The sequence below is a fragment of the Aotus nancymaae genome, unplaced genomic scaffold, assembly GCF_030222135.1.
Source record: "Aotus nancymaae isolate 86718 unplaced genomic scaffold, 86718_ANA_hifiasm-v0.15.2.pri h1tg000059l, whole genome shotgun sequence".
In the NCBI taxonomy this organism is placed as follows: domain Eukaryota; kingdom Metazoa; phylum Chordata; class Mammalia; order Primates; family Aotidae; genus Aotus; species Aotus nancymaae.
Genome location: NW_026988473.1, coordinates 35,248,550 through 35,271,908, shown reverse-complemented (window position 1 = coordinate 35,271,908; position 23,359 = coordinate 35,248,550).

The window sequence follows — 23,359 nt, the reverse complement described above, 5'->3', positions numbered from 1 at the left end:
ATCGAAAAATCAAAATTATATTATATCTTCTAAAATCACAGTGGAATAAAATTAGAAATCAATGCCAAGAGGAATTCTGAAAACCACAGAAATACATGAGAAATAAACATCTTGTTACTGAATGACCTTGAGTAAACAACAAAATTAAGGAAGAAATAAAAAAATGAAAATAGATACAGAACATCCCAAAACCTCTGGAATATGGCAACCGCAGTGCTAAACAGAGAACTTACAGTGTTAAATGCCTACATCAAAAAGATAGAAAAATCTTAAGTTAAAAACCAAATATCATATCTCAAGGAAGTAGAAAAGCAAAATCAAATCAAATCTAAAGTTAACAGAAGAAAAGAAATAACACAGATCAAAGCAAACTAAATGAGACTGAGACCAAAAAAGAATACGAAAGATCAAAGAAATTAAAAGTTGGTTCTTTGAAAGGGCAAACAAAATCCATAGACCACTAGTTAGTGTAACCAAGAATAAAAGAGAGAAGATTCAAAAAACCCAATTAGAAATAATAAAGATGACATTGCAATAAGAGAAAATAAAAGATCCTCAGAGATTTCTATGAATATCTCTATGCACACAACCTAGAAAACCTAGAGGAAATTGATAAATTTCCGGAAGCATACAACCTACCAAGATCAAATCAGAAAGAAATAGAAATCCTAAACAGACCAGTAACAAGTAATGAAATTGAATCAGTAATAAAAAATATTCTAACCAAAGCACCTGGGATCCAATGGATTTATAGACAAATTTCATCAGATGTACAAAGAAGGGTTGAAATTAATTCTACTGAAACTATTTCCAAAAATGAAGGAGGAAGAATTGCATTCCAACTCATTCTATGAAACCAGTTTTACCCTGATACAAAAATCAATCAAGGACATAACAACAACAAAAAAGACAACTACAGTTCAATATCCCTGAGGAACATAGATGCAAAAATCCTCAGTAAAATATAAGCAAATGAAATCCAACAGCATATCAAAAAGAAAATTCATCATGAAAAATTGGGCTTTATTCCAGCAATACAGGGTTGGTTAAACCTTTACAAATCAATAAATGAGATTCACCACATAACAGATTTAAAAACTAAACCACATTTATTACTCATAATAATAATAATAATTGTTATAGATGTACAAAAACCATTCGATTAAATTTAACATCCTTCATGATAAAATAATTAACAAACTAGACATTGAAGGCACATACTTCAAAATAATAAGATCTATACATAACAAACTGACAGCTATCATCATACTGAATAGAGAAAAGTTGAAAAGACTCCTCCTATGACCTGGAAAAAGACAGATGTTCATTCTCACCACTCCTATTCAACATACTACTGGAAGTTCTAGCCAAAGCAATCAAGCAAGAGAAATATTTTAAAAGCATCTAAATTAGAAAAGAGGAAATAAAATTACCTTTGTTCACTGATGACATGATCTTATAACAAGAAAACTCTGGGAACTTTCAAAACACTCAGTCTTGATAAGACACTTTAGTAAAGTTTCAGAATATCCAATCAGTATACAAAATTAGTAGCATTTCTATATACCAATAACATTCAAGCTGAGTACAGCACACAGCAGAGGGACCCTCGGCCTGTTTGGATGTTTGTTGTTTATTTATTTCATACCAATGCAGTTCTAAAAATCCATTTGTTTAATTTTTAAAGGGCAGGGGTATAAGACTCCTACTGCCAATGTCATGCTAGGTTAGCATCTTGATAAACGTACAACCAAATCATAGATGTCTTCCTCCATCTCCCTTTACCTTTGTCCCTAAACCCAGATTGTTTTTCTACTATGACGTTATCTCTGGGTAGTTTTTCTACACAATCCTCTTAACTCTGTTTTTGCATACAACACAGTCTAACTCTGTTTAGGAATCTGCAATGATAATCTGCCACTTTAATGCTATCCTCTTCATTGGCAAAATCCCTTACCCCAATTCTCTTACCCATTTCACATTTTCAGAACACCTGTTGCTAGGTTAAAAATACTATTTAACTTAATTTAGCAATTCACCTTTGTGATCCTTAAATATTTAGATGGTATGATTAAGATTTCCTTTACAAAGTAATTATAAAATAATTGAAAATGGGAAAGTAATGACTGAACTCTCTAACAGAGTCTTAAGGGATGGTTAGGGATATTTCAGCTTCAAGAATGGGGATAGGGTGAGGAGGTCACATCATCAGACTTTAATGAAATAAGCTTTATGAAATGTTTGGCCTTGCATTTGTTGTAAGAATATTATAATAAAGGGTAGAATCAAAATATACTCAGAGATCCTGGAACATTCCTACTAGCAGAATAAGCTATACATTGTATATCATCATAGAAATTTTTCTTTAAATTGTTATTTATATTAAAAATGTGTAATACCAAAAATTTTCATGTTCTATAATTTTTGTGTGCTAGAGTATTTGTAATTATTTATGACTTGACAGTGAAGATTGCATTTCTGAGAAGTAAGGCAGTAAATTTATAGTTTACAGTATCATAGAGGAATACCCTGGCCATGGAGCCATAGCTAAGAAAAAAGACTTCTTCTATTTTATGTTTCTTTATTCATGATTAAAACCTACACATGGAATATATGCCTAGGGAAGAGTAGGTCAGGATCCTGCCCTCTTTCCCTATCAGGGTTGTGTAAGGCTGTAAGTTTCCAAAATGAGAAGCATTCTCTCCAACAATGCTGTATAATATGCGAGTCAGTAATAATTTCTCCAAAAAAAATCAACATGCTATTTGGAAAGGAGATGGATCCTGAACCCCATCCCTTTCCCCAATAACTACTAAAAAACTCACAGTAGATAGATCAGAAGAGAGATAAACTTTTCGTCCCCTATATGGAGGTCACCTGGGCATTCTATATAAGATAAAAATCCATGGCAACACTATGTATGGTTGGAGAGATAGTCCCCTGACAGGAATACATGTTTCCTGACTGCTGTGGTTTAATGTATCTCTACTGCTTTCTGAAGCTTTCAGTTTGAAAGTGGCTCACTTAGAAAAGAGGCCTCATTGATAAAACATGGTTTATAATGACATTCTAAAAAAAGAGAGGTAAAGTGATTGAAAAAATGTCTCCTATGATCATAGCTTGAGAGAACGCTTTTTCTCTTTATCACCAAACTGTACATGCAAATAGCTTTGTAATATTTTAAGTGCACAGAGAATATTTAAAAAACTAATTCTAATCTGACAGCTATTTAAAAAGAAAGATGAAAAAATCTTTGTCCTATAGATATTGCTCACTATAAAGGCCTCTTTATTCTACTAAATTTGATCAATAGAATGAAATCTCTTTTGGTTTGAGATCATGGGACTAGTAAAGCATCTCTCTCTCTGCTCTTCTTTTGAAGGTAATTTCTAATTTCTTTAAATATTAAAATTTATTTTTCTTTTGTTTATGCTTTAAGTGGGGATTTTATTGATCTACTTCTGTTTTGGGAATGCTTCAGTCTGTCACCCTCACTGCCACAGCTTTTGTTCCAATGTGTGGGTCCCAAGTAACAGCTGCCATGGATGAATAATCTCATTTGGTTTGCAAGAGAAAATGCTGCAAAATTTCCTGATCATGATTAATTATAGTGCTAATGAGCCAGTGATCGGGAGGTAAGTTCATTGTGCGAATTTACACTTCTCAAATTTTGGACATTCTGCTATAGGCTTTGGAATTAGAAGTTAAAGTTATTCTAGTGACTTTAGCAAGAGAAATTAATTAGCATACCTGGCAACAAATGTTGGAAATTTTTCAGAGACTCATTCTTCTGCCTATTAGTATCTTTGCAACATATTGCCTCACAGTCAATGGGATGGTTGAATGTGAATCATTTTAGAAATCCCTATGGACAAAACGTGTAGCTCTAATTTACTTGCTACAGAAGTGTTAGGATGGTTAACAAATTGATTGCAAAGTAGCAGAAAAACTTGTCTTTTGTTTTTGTTGGTTGTTTTTAAGACAGTGGGCTGCAAATTCCAGAATTAATAGTGACATGCCATCCAACAATTACTTTCCTTTTAACTTCCTTGTCTGGCAAAGGAGCTGATTTAGAACACATGGTGATTGATGACTCCCTATCAGCACAATGTATCACTGCTATTTCCAGACATTTCCAATGGTGAATAGAAATTCTGTGTATGCAGTCCAACCAAAAGGAATGACCAAATCATTTGATACATACTTAGAAATGTGCAGAGATGTCATAATTGATATAAAGTGAACATGTCACACCACTTTCAGAAGAACACCTATTATACAACCTTTAAGACATGCCCTTTATTGTCTAAGAGAAACTGAGATAGAAAAAAATATAATTTTTTGAAAGAAAAGAGTCAAATAACCAGGATATATAACACCTCTATTTTATAGTGACAAATTCTTTCATGATATAATGCATGTCAAATCACAGTCATAATTAGACTATGAAATGAGTTTTCTCTACTGAAGGATGTCAGCAAGTAGTTTGCATATATTCCTCTGACCACACTATGCATGGTTCCTGCATGAAGATTTCAAGCAATACTGGTCATTTGCTCTGTGCTCATTAGTGACTCATCTTAGACTTCTTTGAAGTGCCTGACCTTGAAAAATAAAGTTAGTGAAGTGTGACAGAAGAGTAATATTCTGTAAAGAACAAAGTGATAGCACATGAAGGAGTACAAGTTGACTAGAGTGATCTGAAATGAAATTAAAGCACACACCAAGTTCCTTGGGTAATGCTTCATCTCTGGTGTCTGTTTTTAAGTAGAGAAATGAAGACACACTTTCTGAGAAAGTGACATAGATCTCCATTTCCCATCTTTGTGAGCCCTATTAAAGTCAGAAAATATCTTCCTTTTTGATTGAAATTCCCTTTTCCATTGGGTCAAAGCTTTAACTTTGAAAATACACTTTAAAAATTATTTTGCACATGAACAGTTCAGGAGTGTGGTAAAACTCATTTAGCTGTAATGGGAAAATAAAAATTTTATGCCTTTTATTCCTTCATTTTACAAATTCAGAAATTACTTGACTTTGGTTTTATTGGGTGTTCTTTTTTTAATAAAATAACTCTGTTTTTTAAGATATATCCTAATTATAAAAAGTATAATGTTATGAAAATATATTTGTATATACTTACTTTAGATAAATCAGCAAATAGAATTTGAAGGGCTTGTAAGGCTATTTTGGAAACAGAAAGTCCTCTTTTGAATTATTGTCCACTTTGGACTATCACAGACTCAGACTGTACAGAGATCAAAATTGACTAGGCCTAAAGTCTAACTCATACCATTTAAACCTCACTGAAGGGTATGGTAGAAACTATGTCTTCAGATGACATCAGGGCCTGAGTCTGAATGGCAGTAAATACAATGGCTACCTTGAGCAAGAATCACTTATATGAACACAGTCCAATTGGGGGATGGGGATGTGTTTCTGTGCATATGTGTGTACATTTGCTGTATACCTATAAAGAACAAGTAAGAGAAAATTAAGAAAATCTGAGTTAGACTAGTTATTATGTAATATGAGGGGTTTTTCTTGGGTGTGAAAAATGGTATTATAGTTAAGTAGAAAAACATTTAAGATTTCTTTACTGCAATATTAATGATGAAAATATCATTGTGCCAACATGTTATATCAAAATGATCCAGTCTGACGTGTGTATGTTTACCCACTCCAAGTAAAAAGATAAGTGTTAAAAACAAAAGATCATTGTGCTTAAGTTTTTGGCTACAGTGTCTCATAGTAATAATCAGTTTTTTTATAATCAAGTTGATTCAGGCTGATTTTTACTGAGTTTCACTTTTTCAGTTCAATAAATAAATAATGTTGACCAGCATGGATCAATGCTGAGAGTGGGTCATGAAGCTAAAATCATATTTAGTCCAAGTTTGTTTACCTGAAATTCAAAACATTTAGGTATCTCAATAAAATACCCATATAACAAAGACATTCTTATTTATAGTTTCTATTACTGCACTTCTGAGTCAAAACCTTTCTTTATGGACTGCATGGTCATTGGTTAAGAAAATGTGAACAGACTTTAAATTTAGAGAAACCCAAAGTAAGTAATTAAAAACTAGGGTGTGAGACCGGACATCATCAGTAGATTGAAGATAACTCTACGACCAGAATCAGAGATGCTCTGAATTGGAAACGAAGTCCCAGGAGTGACGGGAAATGCTCAGGGCCAAGAAGTATAGGAACCAGGTGTCTAGGTAAGGAGAAATAACCAGAAGATGGGCACATCCCTGCCCAAATATTGTAGTAGGTAGATCTGCTCTCCCCTTTAACAGCTATGGTCTAACCAAAGTAATGATTGCTGATAACTTCCTGAATGTACCATGTTAGTACTAGAAAAACCAGATAAACTAAGTTATAACCATAGCAGTAATAGATTTTTAAAACACCAGATGACTTGAAATAATTTCCTTAAGAAATTATTGAGAAGAAATGCAAGAGTCAGAAAATATATGTATGATATTCTTTGTGTAAAATTATGATGGTAAAAAAATTGTGTATAGTCCTGTAAAGAATTATATTAACACAGCAGAACTGGGGGTGTTGGTAACTAGATTACCTAAGAGACCCAAGAAGCAATTAGAAATCATAATTCAAACCTGAACTAATTAATTGCTATTGTACAACCCTCTATTTTGTCTTATGAGGTCTAACTGAAATGATATCCTGGAGCTGAAGAAAGAAGACATTTGAAAAAGATATCTCCCCCAAAAACATGTATTTAAGACATGCATCATTTATACTAACTTGCAAGTTTTTTAAATCAATGTATTATTTAAAGACAGAGATAAGTATGTAAAACAAATTCAAAATGTGCAACAACATATTAAAATTATCATAGACTCACTTCCTGTTATAGTATCTGTGCAAAAAGTTACCAAAGATTTACATAATAACAACAAATATACATCAATAATAATATAATATCTATGTATCACTGTACTGGCAACTGATACACAATATTCCAGGAAGAGACGCAGCAAGTTGTTCTACAGGTGCATTCATTAGAATATTTAAATTTCCCATCCAGACTTCAGAGAGAAGCCATTCCACCACGAAAAAAGAAGAATGAATTTGCCTTGCTTCTTTCCTTTTCTTGCTCCCTGTTCAAAGGATACCTATTAATAGGGAACCTTGAGTCCTCCGCACTCCAGGGTTGCAACAAAAGCCTCCCTCAGTGAATATGCAGTAAGTCAGGTCCCACATTTTGTGGCATCATGTTTCATTCAAATCTAAAAGTATAGAGTCAACCCAGCATTGGTGGAGCACAGACAAAGTGAAAGGATAAAAACAAGAGTGAATAAAAAGCAAGAGGATAGTTAAAAGAATTGAAGAAAACACACAAAGGCTCTGCTCATCACAGGGAACTTGAGTTGAGATATACACATCGACTGTGATTAATCAAGAAAGAGCCATTCAATATATTATCTTTATTAAAAAGGAGATAATATATTTGTATAAAGGAATTAAAAAAACAACTAATTTTATTTGGGACTATGAAATATATTATTTCAGTATTATAAAGGAAACACATCAATATAGAAAAAGAAGTTTTCTAAATGGATTTGATGTTTAAGGGCCAGATGGTTGTAACTTTATTCAAAATTTAACAATGTACTTTATTGAGTTAGAGGAAATAAAATTGACTATATCCATTAAAACATAAAATCAGACCTAAAAATATCTAAATGTAGTTTAATATGACAGAAATATTCTAATAACATTTTAAAATAAAATGTTATATATTTTTATATATATTAGAATGTTATATACATTTCATATATTTATATTTATATAGATATAAAACTTTGGAAACAAGAGATTCTTGCTATCTTGATTTGGCTTGGCACTCAATTTTACCACTCCAGCAAAGTTGGGCTTAAAATATGAGTCAGCTTAATTCTCTCTGGATAATATTGTTCTTTGGAATCCTTTTTTTGGTAGAACATAGTGAATTTAAAGGTCACATGGATATGAAGAATTTTACACATCTAAAGAACTGAATTAAGGCAGAGTGCCACAGATCACATATAGACTGTATTGAGGGATTTGATTATTGTTTTCAGTTTATTAAAGAAGCTAATAAAACAAACATTTTAAGTAGAGAAATAAAAATCCAATGTACATTTGACAAAGATTATTGGCTAACATGTGGATTAAAGTATAATAAGCATAAAAACTATGAAAGGATTTAAAAGGCTACCTCCAAAAGATTTGTTTCATCCTAGGAGGTAGCCCTCTTTCAGTAACTGGTGGATGTGGATATGGAATGGCACAATCCCTGTTCCTTATCTCAGGGTAGTTCTGGAGAGCCATTCCAACTTCATATTACCTCTGTGATTCAGAAGAGCATTTCACATCTTCCCTATGCCTCATCTCACTTCCTTCTTTCCTTCATAAGTATTGTTCTAGATGCACCTCCCATAATCTTCCTGCACACACCATGTCCTAGTCCATTTTTAGGAAACTGAAAAAAGCTATAGATTTTATTCAATTTCAGTATATAATAAAATAAACACATGTCCCTTTTTCTGTCCCAGCTAACACCATTACTGCAACGAAAGCAAACTCAGTAAAGAACCTAAATTCAGTGGAGGTTCATGCAACTTGAGAGAAAACACTTAAAATCAAATTCATCAAGTAAACAAAAAGCTACCTGGAAGCACCAACACTGAAACTGCTTGACTTTACAATAACCTGTTCTGACAACTTTGAATAGCCATTCTGCATCCAATGATTAATTGATGCTAAAAGATAAAGTCAGGCCCATCTCAGTCCCACTTGAGAGAACTTTGATGAGCTATTTTAGCTCCAGAGATATCTGGTATATAGGTCAAGACAATCATTAGACTTCAAAGACAACTGGACTTGACTTCTTCCTCTACTCATTCCTGCCTCCTTCCACTCACTTTGAAGGTGATGATTTCAAGGGCACTCCCTAATAAAACGCCTACCTGCTAAACTAAATCTCAGTCTACTTTTTGAAGAACTATTATAGTATTTATAATATCATATTATAAAAATGGATACATAGGGAAGGTTAGTAAGTTGAAGAATAGGAAACTCAAGATGGGAGAGTAACATACAAGGTGGGAGTCCAATATAACTCTATGTCAATTTTCTAAGAAATTATTTATTAAATACGTCCTAGATGTCAGACATAACTTTATGTACTGAGGATACAATGGTGAATGAAAAGAAACACAGGGAAACTTATTTTGAGAAATGCTTTCCAAAAGAGTGATTTTGAACTGAGATCTGAGCACAGGAAAGAATTACAGGCAGAAGAAACAGTATATACAAAAGCAGGCTAGAATATGGTAAATGCAGTAAACCAAAAGGATGCCAATATGAAGAGTACTGGAACAAACAGAGTGGAAGTCTAAGAAAATGCCTAATTGTATAAGGCTTTTGTAACAAATGCTTGAGACTTTTTAACATATCCTTAGAATGATGGGAATAAAATGAAGATTTTAGGATTGAGAGATATATATTGAGCTGTAAACAAAGGAAGACTGAAAAAGCAACCTTAAACACCTAATAATTTGACTTGTGCAATGAGAAATCTTGGAATATGTGGTCCAAAGCTGATGCATCTGTTCAAGAACATCATCAAGAATCCAGACACTTTCTATTTTTCTGCTCTATAATACTTACCATATGGTATCTATCTTCATGGGTTCAGAGTAACCACTGCCATGTATAAAAAATGGAATACGTGGGTCAGGCAGTAAAAGTAAAAACAGAGATCAGCATAATGAGCAAAGTGAAAATGTAACCTCCCTCACACACTTCTGACTGAATTATATTTTCCAGAACATATTAGCAATGTATAGTTTAGTCACAGCTAGCTATAAAAAAAAAAAAGGCTAAAGAAGTAGGCTAGTTTAAGTTTCCAGTTTTTTTCTAGGAGTCAAGGGAGAGAGTATCCTAAATGGCTTTTGTACTAGTCAGTAGAATAAAAAGCTAGAGACATAGAAGGAAATCAAAAAGAATGTGGTGTATTTAAAGCAGAGGAACATTTTTTCAAGACTAATATATTAGTCATGTTTAATGCTGCTAAAAGTATAAACAAAATTGTGATTGAAATTATCCAAAGTTTCAAAGGCATAAAGGCTAATGATGATAAAAGTGAGAGTTGTTGGCATGGAGTGAAGATAATGTCACCCAATTGGAGTGAATTGATGAATAAAAGATAAAGACAAAGAGGTAATAAATATATGTATTTTCTGTGAAAAAGAAGAAAGAAGATCACACTTGAGGAGTGAAATGAGTGGAAGGAAGTTTCTGCTGGTAAGGATGTGGAAAAAGGAGAACCCTCTTAACACTGTTGGTGGGAACGTACAGTAGTGTAGTCACTGTGGATAACAGTAGAGAGGTTCTTCAAAAATTAAAAATAGAACTAGCATATGATCCAGTAATCCAACTATTGGGTATATATCCAAAAGAAAAGACATTAGCATATTAAAGAGATATCTGCAGAACTTTAAAATTAAATGTGTGCATGCACGCACACAGCTCTACTTGTCTATGTTTGCTTTTATGTTGGCTATGTTATATGGTGTCATAGCCAAGATATTATTGTAAATAGAATGTGATAAAATGTTCCCCTATGTGTTTTTCTAGGATTTTACAGTATTAAGGTGTTACATTTAAGTCTTCAGTACATTTTTACTTGATTTTTTTATGTGTTTTGTGTAAGATAAGGCTCACTTTTATCTGTTTGCTTGTGATTTTCAGGTTTTTCCAGCACCATTTGTTAGACTATTCTTACCTTTGTGGGGATTCTTGATGCCACTGTCAAAGATCAGCTGACTGTATATGTGTAAGTTTACTTTCAGGTTTTATTCTATTTCATTAGTCCATATGCCTGTTCTTATGTCTCTGATAAAATATTTTAATTATTGTAGCTTTGTGATATGTTTTGAAATCAAAAGTATGATGCAGATTTGTTCCTTTTTTCTCAAGATTGATTTAGCTACTAGGGTCTTCCTATGAGTTTTATGTTTTTTTATTTCTGTAAAAAATGGATTTCTATAGAGACTGTATTGAATTCATAGATCGTTTTGGGTGGCATGAACATTTTAATGAGAGTAAAGTTGAAGGGGAGGAAACCATTTAAGAAGTTAGCTACTAGGAGTCTTGATTTAGCTTCTAGGGGTCTTTATATGATATCCTATGGGTTTTATGTTGCTTGTTCTATTTCTGTAAAAAATGGATTTATATAGGAATTGTATTGAATTTGTAGATCATTTTGGGTGGTATAAACAATAGGAGTAAAGTTTAAGGTGAGGAAACAATTTAAGAAGTTACTTCCACAGTCCATGTCAGTGAGTTATCAATGACACAATTTTTGCCTTGGGAGTTTAAACAGTGAAGGAATGATCTACAGATGCCTGATTTTCCTTTATATGATGCATGAAAAGAACAAGAAGGGATAATGTCCTTTTGTACTGATGCTAAGCGTTATAGTTGAAATAGGTGAGGTCCTAAGTGTTATAGTTGAAACAGGTGAGGTAATCAACCAGGCAGCCAGCAGTAAAGGAAGAACAAATACAAAAGTGAGTTAAATAATCAAGGGTCAGCATCAAAACCACAGAGGAAAAATTTGTCTTTAGATTTGAGGAAAAAGTTAAATGCTGAAAAAGGATGATGAATTAAGCAAATTAGTATGAAACAAGGTAGGAACTGAGGTATAAAGGGAAGCATGCAGTCAGTAGGTTCAAACTTTCACTCCTGAAGGGATCTTGAATACTATGCACAATAGGCATTGAGTCCTTATGTGCATGTTGTAGTCTGAGTTAAAGGTAGAGTTTTAGGTAATCACTATAAACAGTATGACAAACTCTCACCGAGATTAAAAATAGAACTGCCAAATTATCTAGCAATCTCACTTCTGGTTATGTATCTAAAAGAAATAAAATCATAAGCTTGAAAGATAATTTCATTCTCATATTTATTGTACTTTTCACAATAGCCAAGATATGGAAACAAACTAAGTGGCATTCAACAGGTGAATGGACAAAGAAAATGGGGTGTATACATATGACAGAATATCATTTATCTTTCGAAAAGAAGAAAATTCTGACATTTGTGACAATGTAGATGAATCTGGAGGTCATCATGCTAAGTAAAATAAGCCATATGCAGACAGACAAATACTGCATGATCTCACTTATATTTGAAATTTTAGAAAAAAATAACTCATAATAGAGAGTAGAATAGTGATTGTCAGGGGCTGGGGAGAGGAGTGGTAATTTAATATTCTTTAACCATTAGCCTTAATAACATAGGAGTATTATCAAATTTCATGTTCTACTTTATTAGAAATAATGGTTATGAGATTGAAAAATAATTGTGCTGGATGAGATAGGGACAATAGGAGAATTTAAAATACTGAGTTCTGTCAAATTTGATGTGGCTTTGCCTTCTGTACATTGAAAGCAAAATTCCACATTACATTCTCTGAACTTCCATATCATCATTCTACCCCTTCTACAGTCAATCTCACATTATTTCTCTGTGAAATAATTAAAATTATAGAATTTATAAGCACTTAAGCTGAGGTTGCAATCAAAAGAAAAATTAAGTTAAAACAAATAAAACGTTCTATATGAAAGCCTCCAACCTCAAAGGCAACCAGGCTCCAAAGGGCAAGAAATAATTTGAAAATAGTCTGAGCCTTGGGAGACATTTATTGCTTTATATACTCAAAAACAAACCTAATTATCTTATAAATAACCAAGCATGTAAACACAGGCAGTGATTATCTTAGGCCAGTAATAAAGCAGTTTGGACAGACTGCATCATAATGAAAAAATACACTCATGGGTCTATTTTCCAAAGATCTAAAATCTAAACTTGTATTTTATACTTAGTGAGATTTCCATGCTGTGTACAGTTTATTGCACTTATCTTTATCAAGTCTGTTAATTTTAGCCTGCTGATAATTTGCACATGATTTTGCTGACAACTTGGAAACTCTGAATGTGTGTTTGATATGAAATTCTAATAATTGTTCCCTTTTGGTATAGCACTGGCTTCCACTGTGAATAAACTGCTATTTCTTAAAGATATGTCAATAATGAGCTCAAAATGAGTTATTCCTAAATTGTTCCAAGTAAAATTATACTGGAAATTTGTTGCACCATTATTAAGAAATAATTTTTTTTTTAGCTATAGGAAAAGTAAAAAATAAGAAGAGTCGGCTCTAACTTACAAACTTTGGTTTTGAGTTGTCTACTGTAATAGAGGCAAAATAAAGGTGATGAACATTATTTAAGTCAAACTTTTCAATATGCTGACATGTGAAATATTTATATTTTGATTGGTGTTTATGGCACCCAGAACAACAATATAGCCTGGAAATGGATTAAAAATAAACAAACAAGACACTCTCCCTGTAGATTTGCAAACAGAAATTTGAGAATTAAAGTAGAAATAACAAAGAAGAATAAAACATTTACCAAATAATGGATGAGGAAGAAATCAGGTCAAAATCATGAACTATTAAACATGGAAATGATAGCATTTTTTGTCTAGATTAAGAAATCAAGTGTTGGAATTTTATTCTGTGAAATGTCCTTGCTTATTTTATAACATGGATATATTTCTAACCATCTGATTCTCATATCTAAGATGAAGAGTTTAATATTTATCATAAAAATATCACTCATCTGATATTTATAAAAGTAAATGAGATGAACTATGAAAAACTGTTGTGGAAATCTAGATAGACAGTACTAAGCTCATAATAGCTTCTAAGAGCTAACATTGAGACTAGAGGAAAACTGGTTATGAAAAAACTTTAGGAATTGTGATGGGATGAGGATTTGGTTATACATTTAAGCCATTATTTCTCTCTTAGGTTAAAGTAGTAACTATTTACATTAATCAATCACTTAGGCCAATCCCTGAGTAATATATAATCTTCTATTGTGCTGCCAAAGATTTAACCAACTATTCAAGTATGCCAAAGTGAAAATAGTGGCTTCAGTACACAAACACCACTAGCTCATATAGAAGCTCATATAGAAGTCACATCTTATCTGACTGCGACTCATTGTTTTAAAGTAACTTCCTATATTATCCTGGGAGAAGATATTTTCAAATATATTTGAACATATTTCACATAGAAGAATCAAAAGCTCTGTGAAATTCTCAAACTACCCATAGGCTTATTAATATTGCTATTAGTCTACTTTAAGAATAAGTATTGAGAATATGCTAACATTAAGCATTATAAGAATAACACTTTATTTTAAGAATGCTTAATGTTAGCATGCACTTAATATTTAAAAGTGTAGAAAAAGATTTCCTCTACTTTCATCTTTTTCCCATGGTAGGGTTTGCTATCCTCATTTTACACATGAGGAAATTGAGGCTCCCAATGCTGAGATGACTTGTCCAAGGCTATGCAAATAATGGTATAAAAGCAGGATTAACACATGGGTATTTTAACCTATATTATTCTACATTGTTCACTCTTTTTCACCACTTGATTTTATTTGTACTATAATTTCATTAATGGTAGGTGGCTGATTTTACCAAAGTTGTTGCTCTAATTTTCCTGTAGTTATGATTCTTTACATAGAGACTACTCTTGATATTGTGGAGGCATGTGGAGAGATAATTTCATAGAGAATTGTGAGTTAGAAATCCCTAACACAAGTAAAATATATAGTTTTTCTTAAAAGATAATAAAGTCTAAGAAAAAAGTGAAATCTGTCTACATAAAACAAGAATTACCGCAATAAGGAAACAAAATTTTACTGCATGTGGATACTCTGTAATCTGCTAGATGGGTTCTCAATCTGCCTAGTTGTGTTTCTGTTTCAAGTTCACTACAAATAAATAAAATACATATAATGGGCCGTATTCTTCGCTATGAATTTCACATGATGTTGTCATTCAGCTCATGTGTGGATACTACTACTTTTTTAATGATTTCACTCCCTCTTTAAATTCATCTGAATATAATATAAATATAACGTATAATTTTTATTTATATATTAAATTGATACTCATCTTTGCTCTTTTGAGTACCCAAATAAAATCTCTTCCATGTGAACTTTTCTATTTTGGTCTAAAAATAAATAATTAGACAATATGTAAATGCATATTGTATTATTTTTATATGCCCAATTTATTTGTTTATTTTTGGTTTAATCAAAACAGAAATGCATTAGAACATCCCACAGAAACCAAGGAAAATTTGAATGTGTGCCTTTAGAAGTGTGTGATCCAGGAAGGTTTCAGAGATCATGAGGTGTTATAACTATATTTTGGAGTTGTCATATTTATTTAGGTATAACTGACATACAATAAAATTCACATTTGTGAGCGTATAATACAATGTGTTCTGTTAAATATATACCAATTGCTTAATCATCTGACATACGCAACAATTCTATCACCCCAAAGATTCCCTTGCCACAGAGCTGCAATCACTGATCTGCTTTCTATCATTGTGAATTTGATTCTATTAAATGTCATGTGATCAAATCATATATGATTCAGTATTTTCTGTCTACTATCAGTTAGCATAATGCTTGTAAGAATCATATATGTTGTTGTCTGTGTCAGTAGTTCAGGATTTTTATTGCTAATTAGCATTTACTGTATGAACACAGCATTTTTTATTTTTAAACAGGGTCTCGCTCCATTACCCAGGCTGGAGTGCAATGATGCAATCTTGGCTCATTGCAACTTCTGCCTTCTGTTGAATTCAAGAAGCATTGTTAATTTTCAGTTTGTCCATCACAACTTCTGTGAATTGATGTAATTTTAGCATGCAATTACTGTGTGTGTGTATGTGTGTGTGTGTGTAGTGTTTTTAAAAAAGAAAGAACAAAAAAACAAAACATAGTCTCTGACAAATGGTTATCTTCCTGACGCTTATTTCCTTGAAGAACAACTCTACTGGATACTTGTAACACTGTATGTCACTTAGGCTGTCTCTCTCAATTGAGAATCTTAAACTTCAAATTTCAAAATTTTAGAATAAAATGAGGATTAGTTGGTCTGTTTCTAATATACAAAACCCACAGGATAATACTTCTTGGGTGAGTACGTGGTGTGAGTTTTCCAGGTATATTTCAGAATGCACATAAATAAAAGGTCACTGTGCTTGGCATTTATCCTTTAAGACCTCTCTCAACTTTTCACCATCTTCTTTGCTCCAGAATGTGACCTTTATGGATCATACCACTTGAGCTCCTTAGCACTGAGATTCTAGTTCAGTTAGACCAAAGGGGGCATCAGCAAGAGATTAGCAGGTGGAAGAAAAACAAGATAGAAAGTAGAATGCTGGTTACCAGAGGCTCGGGGTGGAAGGGAGATGTTGATCAAAGGGTACAAAATTGTAGTTAGAGGGAGGAATGAGTTCTGGTGATCTATGGCATATCGTCGTGACTAGTTAATAATAATAAATTATGCAATTTGAATATGAAGCATATTCATACATTTGAATACAATTCCAGAGCTTGAGTTATTTTTTATATTCCTCAATATATTTAAAATTTTAATTTTTAACCTCTGTATGTTAGAATATTGCTATTAATTAGATAAAACATCATGTTAGGTATATATATAAGTAACTTACCATTTCTGAAGAGAACTCATCATTTACTTGACTCCCTGCCAAAAATATATCAAACAAAAACCAAAATTAGTTCTTACTTTTCAACATCTTAATTAATGTAAACTTGCTATGTCCAAACATACACCTTACTTTCTCTCATTCCTTATAATTTCCATTGTTTCAGCAGGAATTGCTGAAAGAGTTGAAGAGTTGGAAAAATATACTAAAACCAGTGGTTTCTCATTACCTCTACCCTTATACCCTCTTTCAAGACGCCATCAACTTCCACATGGACTATTGCAATAACCTTTTAATATGGTTGCCCCAATCCAAACCTACCTCACATTGGCCAAAATCACAACTGGACTAGACAGAATCAGGCCACTGGTAAATTCTTAGACGGAAAATCCTACAGCTCCTCCTTTTATTCTCTCTGTTCTATCATCTGGTCTTCTTGAAGTTTGGACCACATCAAGCTCAGTTCTGCTAAGAGGTTCAGGCTGGACTACCTGCCTCCAGGACTTTTCATGATTTCCTCAAATTCTACCTCTCTAGAGAGGACTTTTGTTCTTAAAATGCTCAAAGTGCCCGGGCACGGTGGCTCACGCCTGTAATCCCAGCACTTTGGGAGGCCGAGGCGGGTGGATCACGAGGTCAAGAGATCGAGACCATCCTGGTCAACATGGTGAAACTCCATCTCTACTAAAGTAATATAAAAAATCAGCTGGGCATGGTGGCGCGTGCCTGTAATTCCAGCTACTCAGGAGGCTGAGGCAGGAGAATTGCCTGAACCCAGGAGGCGGAGGTTGCGGTGAGCCGAGATCGCGCCATTGCACTCCAGCCTGGGTAACAAGAGCGAAACTCCGTCTCAAAAAAAAAAAAAAAAAAAAAAAAAAATGCTCAAAGTGAAAGTATTTCCTTGATCATTCTATACTCTCTATACCTTATCTATATATTTTCCAGGACTCACGTGGTAATAGTAATTTAGTTATTGATTTCTTTATTACTTCTTCTTCCCACTAAATATATGCTTTGTAAATCAAAAACTTGATCTTGTTTACTTCACCACACTCAGTCTCTAGGTAATGCCTGATATTTTGTTACAACTAAATGTTAATATTATGAATAATTTACTTCACCTCCTTCATTTGACAGTTATGAGAATTTTAAATGCATTTCTTGTCTCCAAGTGGCTTTGCCCGGAGTATTCTATCTTTATTTGTAAAACTGAGAAAAATAAATACATGTCCTGGGTCTATGAGATTATGCATGTAAAAGTTAAAAAAAAATAATTATTTTTAAAATGTTTCTTAATATTCTTGATCTCATCTCTTAGGCCTCTAGCCCATAATTATACCATAAAATACATAGCTCCAGGAATTTTATTACTCTAGTTTCTCTTCTATCAGAAATTAGACTGCTTTGAATATAAATACCAACCATTTTTTGGTCTAGTTAACACTAGATAAAATTTAAATTTTCTTTTAAAATTGGAAATGAAAGCTAATACAAAATAGAGCTATATCTGTACTCCTCATTTTCTTTTTTGTAGTACAATGTTTTCATGGTATTTTTAAATTTTAGAAAACATCACTTTATTTTAACAATGAATGGCATATTTATTTCACCATTAGACAATTTTATGATACATAAATTACTAATAGACTAAGATTGAAATAATTGTTTATTTAATGACTCGTGTAATTTTTTACAACCTTTTGTTAAGTTACTATCATAAATGACTGTAGTTCACCTAATAAACAGCATTAACTATGATGACTTTTAAAGCTGTAGGGAACCAGCCCTACATTACCTGTGGGTACCCTGAGTTTGGTGGGACAAAGGAATGAGAAAAAGACAGATTAAGAGAGAAAATGGGACAAGGGGGCTATCACTTTATTACTTTGGAGGAGATAGTGAAGGCCCTGAGCTCTGATCATCCACTCTATTGGTTACAATCACTTTGATCCATAGGGTAGAGGTGGAGTAACGGTGGGGAGAGGGTGACGTGATGGTGGAGTGAATCAGTGAGCTGGAACTGGTGTGTCATCCTAAGGATTGATAACAGTGGTGGTTTGGGAGTTTCACAAAACACAAAATGTGATTATCTCTAGCCTATTATCTATACAGCTGATGGCCTTACAAGGAGGCTACAAGTCTGGCTACCTCATAGTGCTACAAAGGGGTTTTACATCCTTGAGCACAATGTTTATGGTAACAGAGCCTAGGTCACCCTGTACCGCAACATGAGGCATGGAGAGTCCTTCCTCCTCAGAGGCCTGCTGCAGCCTTCCGCATTTTGTTGTTCCTTGTTTATGTGTTACTCATAACCAATTTATGTAGGCACCCTGTAAGTCCTTTCTCCTTAGCTGCTTTTTCCAATAAAAGTTAACTCTATAATAAATTGGCTTCATTTTGTAATTAATGAAAACAAAAATTGTAATAGCTATTAGTTGATAATAATTAAGGAAGCTTTAAGCCACAAAGAACAGGACACCTTAACCTAGACAAATTTGGGTGGAATCTTGTTATTTTAATTTCACAAGGTTTTAAATTTTTCCTCATCTTCACTTTTTCATACAAAATGGTCCATTGTCAGTTTTTTTGGTTTAAGTAGTTTTTCCTTTTAAAAATAATAATGTAAGAAATCCTGGCAAAATAATTTTAGCAATGATCCAAATATATCCTAGCAAAATAGGTAGTAAACAAATATTAACAAATATATAATTGATAGTTATTAAAGTTGATAATATAAATGAAGCAATATAGTGTGTAAAAAATGAGGTGACATAGAAATTATAAAGTAATTTTTTTGGCATAAATATCACTTCAGCTTTCTTTGGGGCTGCAAGCTTCTTCTTCTTCTTTTTCTTTTTCTTTTTTTTTTTTTTTGAGAGGGAGTCTTACTGTGTCGCCCAGGCTAGAGTGCAATGGTGCAATCTCAGTTCATGGCAACTTCCTCCTCCTGGGTTCAAGTGATTCTTCTGCCTCAGCCTCCCGAGTAGCTAGGATTACAGGTACACACCCCTATGCCTGGCTAATTTTTGTATTTTTAGTAGAGGCAGGGTTTCATCATGTAGGTCAGGCTGGTTTTGAACTCCTGACCTCAGGTGATCCACTCACCTTGGCCTCCCAAAGTTCTGGGCATGAGCCACCGTGTCCAGCCTGCAAACTCATTTTGACCTAACATGGAATGTTCATAGTGTCACTTTCAGTGTATCCAACTGGTCAAAAGAAATTACTTAACCCAAGTGAAAATGCAAGGAGAGGAAAGCTAAATTTTATCTCTTAGTAGAGGGTAATGTCTAATAATTGTTTGCCACCTTCATTCTGTCATAATTATGAAAAACAGTAACTTTTGCATTGAGTAATATAGCGTAAGTGCATCTCAACACATTCCTACTCTGATGTATTTTGAAAGTAACCTAGCATTTCCAAAGAGAGAAATGAATCAGGGTGAAAGCCTTGATGTCAGTGAAAGTAATAGAGAGCAGGAACAATCATAAAATCTTGGCACAAACTATTCAATGCTGCCTAGAAACTTAGCCTTTGAAAAGAACAGGCACAAAGAAGTGACAAATGGCCACAGTTGCTAATATCAATCAAGTCTTGAAGGGGAAGAGATGAAAAAGCAGTCAGGGGGTCACATGCCAGGCTTTTATATTCTTATTCTCCTCAGAATACATTAGATTGAAACACAATGGCTGGACATACTCCTTTCCAAAGTTATAGTATTATGAATCTTGTGTTGGAATGGGAAAGAGTTTACATTGAGTCTGGAAGAAGGCATATGTCACTGTTCTTGGCAATGGCAAGCTACCCCAAGTGACTTTCACATGTAGCAATTACAGATGGGTGTGGCCATGTTTAAATACTATGGGTAAACACAGTATCCTAAGAGGCTACAGCTTATTTTAGCCAATGAGTTCATAAGTAAGTGAAGGATGGGGTTCCTAGATTGCCTTTAGCCAGGATTCCCAACTAATAATTTTGAGTAAATTTTCCAAAGAATAATTGAACAACTACTTCATATTGTGCTTACTGCTGTTCTCCAAAGATACAAAGATGAAATTTGAGAAAGCATGTAGAATGGACCTGACATAGGATACAGCATAGGTCTTAACTCAGCGGGAGCTGTTGCCTTATTTTTGAAAAGTCACTAATTTTAGGTATCATAGCCAATCAAAGTCCTCTTCAGACAGATCCTGTCTTATATCACAGAGAGGCTTTTCTGTACAATGTAGATCAATATCAAACATAAAAAAATTCTAGTCTTACACTTTCCAAAATATATTGTCAAATCATCGACATTACATAAAAAATAGATATGTAATTCTCTCCTCCTGATGATGACTAACTGGAAAAACTTATCAGCCACTAGGCATTTCCTGGGCACTAAAATTTTTAATTATGAAACAGAAACAATGTGAGCAATAGGAAGAGAATTGGTATTTCTTGAGCTCAATGTTACATGTACTAGATACTTTATATATTTAACTCCTTTAGTCTTTTACCATGTCCCTGTTTGGGAGATTATAATTATCCTCCTTTTATAGATGAGAAATTTAAAAAACATCAAAAATATATAATTAAGAAACAACAAACCTAATATTCAAATCTATATCTGCCAAACTACAAAATCTGTACTCTTTCCATTAGGCCATGAGGCTGAGTGTTATTAATAATAATTTATACATGATATTGTTTATAGTACAGACATTTTCTATTTTATATTAACTGTATATTCATTTGGTATCTCTTTGCCCACTCTGGACAGATCTTAGTTTTAATTTTGTCTTCATGGTGTCAAATTTTGAACATAAAAAGGGGTTTAAAAAAAATACATATGTTGTGACTCCAAGGTTATTTCACATGTTCATTCCATTAGAAAAAATTAAAGAGTTCCTATAAAAGCTCTTCTATTACCATGAAAAATCTGGAGCTAAATAAGCATATAAAAACTGCTAAAAATATATATATCAAAGTAAAAGTACACTAATAAATAAATAATTACTATAAAGATTTTTTTTTTTTCTCAGAAAATGGGTGATTTCTGCATTTCCAATTGAGGTACATGGCTCATCTCATTGGGACTGGTTATATAGTGGGTGCAGCTCACAGAGGGCAAGCAGAAGCAGGGCAGGGTTTTACCTCACCAGGGAAGTGCAAGGGGTTGAGGAACCCCCTCCCCTAGCCAAAGGAAGCCATGAGGGACCCTGCCCTGAGGAACAGTGTACTCCTGCCCAGATACTATGCTTTTCCCACAGTTTTCCCAAACCACGGATCAGGAGATTTCCTTGGGTACCTATGCCACCAGGGCCCGGGGTTTCAATAAAAAAATTGGACAATCATTGGGGCAGACAACAAGCTAGTTTCAGAAGTTTCTTTTCATATCCCAGTGGTGCCTAGAACACCAGTGAGACAGAACCATTCATTTCCCTGGAAAGGAGGCTGAAGCCAGGGAGCCAAGTAGTCTAGCTTAGTGGATCCCACCCCCATGGAGCCCAGCAAGCTAAGATCCACTGGCTTGAAATTCTTGCTGCCAGTACAGCAGTCTGAAGTCAACCTGGGATGCTCAAGCTTGGGGGAGGCGGGCGGTGGTTTCCACTATAACTGAGGCTTGAGTAGGCGGGTTTTCTCCTCACAGTGTAAACCAAGCCCAAGCCACCTGGGAAGTTTGAACAGGGCAGAGTCCAACAGAGCTTGGCAAAGCTGCTGTAGCCAACTGCCCCTCTAGATTCCTCCTCTGTGAGCAGGGCATCTCTGACTGAAAGAAAGGCAACAACCCCAGTCAGGGGCTTATAGATCAAACTCCCATCTCCTTGGGACAGAGCACCGGGAGAAGGGGTGGCTATGGGCCTAGCTTCAGCAGACTTAAACATTCGTGCCTGTCAGCTCTGAATAGAAATGCATCTCCCAGAACAGTGCTGGAGCTCTGCTAAGGGACAGACTGCCTCCTCAAGTGAGTCCCTGACCCCCAAGCCTCCTGACTGAGAGACACCTCCAAGCAGGGGCCGAAAGACACTTCATACAGGAGAGCTCTGGCTGACATCTGGTAGGTGCCCCTCTGAGGGACAAAGCTTCCAGAGGAAGGAACAGGCAGCAATCTTTGCTGTTCTGCAGCCTCCATTCATGATACCCAGGCAAACAGCGTCTGGAGTAGACCTCTAGCAAACTCCAGAAGACCTGTGGCAGAGGGGCTTGACTGTTAGAAGGAAAACTAACAAACAGAAAGGAATAGCATCAACATCAACAAAAAGGAGGTCCCCAGAGAAACCCCATCCACAGGTTAAACATCAAAGACCAAAGGTAGATAAATCCACAAAGATGAAGAAAAACTAGCACAAAAGGGATGAAAATTCAAAAAACCAGAATGTCTCTTCTCCTCCAAAGGATCACAACTCCTCAACAGCAAGGGAACAAAACTGGATGGAGAATGAGTTTGACCAATTGACAGAAGTAGGCTTCAGAAGGTAGGTAATAACAAACTCCTCTGAGCTAAAGGAGCATGTTCTAGCCCAATGTAAGGAAGCTAAGAACATTGAAAAAAGCTTAGAGGAATTGCTAACTAAAATAACCAGTTTAGAGAAGAACATAAATGACCTGATGGAGCTGAAAAACACAGCATGAGAACTTTGTGAAGCATACACAAGTATCAATGACTGAATTGATCAAGCAGAAGAAAGGATATCAGAGATTAAAGATTTACAACTTAATGAAATAAAGCATGAAGACAAGATTAGACAAAAA